This window comes from Haliaeetus leucocephalus, unplaced genomic scaffold (assembly GCF_000737465.1).
Source record: "Haliaeetus leucocephalus isolate CR32 unplaced genomic scaffold, Haliaeetus_leucocephalus-4.0 Scaffold687, whole genome shotgun sequence".
Lineage (NCBI taxonomy): Eukaryota > Metazoa > Chordata > Aves > Accipitriformes > Accipitridae > Haliaeetus > Haliaeetus leucocephalus.
This window is the reverse complement of record NW_010973123.1, coordinates 276,707-277,083: the sequence shown is the minus strand read 5'-3', so window position 1 is coordinate 277,083 and position 377 is coordinate 276,707.

Genomic DNA, 377 nt, shown 5'->3' with positions numbered 1-377 from the left:
CAAGAGCTGAGCCAAGCACCCCTCTCTCTGGTGCTCCCTCCAGGAAGCCCCTCTTAATTCCAGTGCAAGAACTGGTGAGAGCAGTATCAGCTTGTCCTTCTCTGACTGTCTTCTCTCCCCCTCCCTCCTCTTAAAACTCTTCTTTCCTTCCCTTTAGAAAGAGTCTGAAAGCACAACTCCAACTAGGAACAATAATGCACAGTGTTATGGTACAGTTAATAACTGTTTCCATAAAATGGATCTTATTGTCCATTTTTCAGGGCAAAGGGGAAAAGGAAGCACTGTGGAGCAGGTTTCACCATGCTTGTGAGTAGCCAGACAGTTAGAAAGGCAGGTTCAACCCCAACTTAGTGGAAGTCAAGAAATGGCTTGCTTGT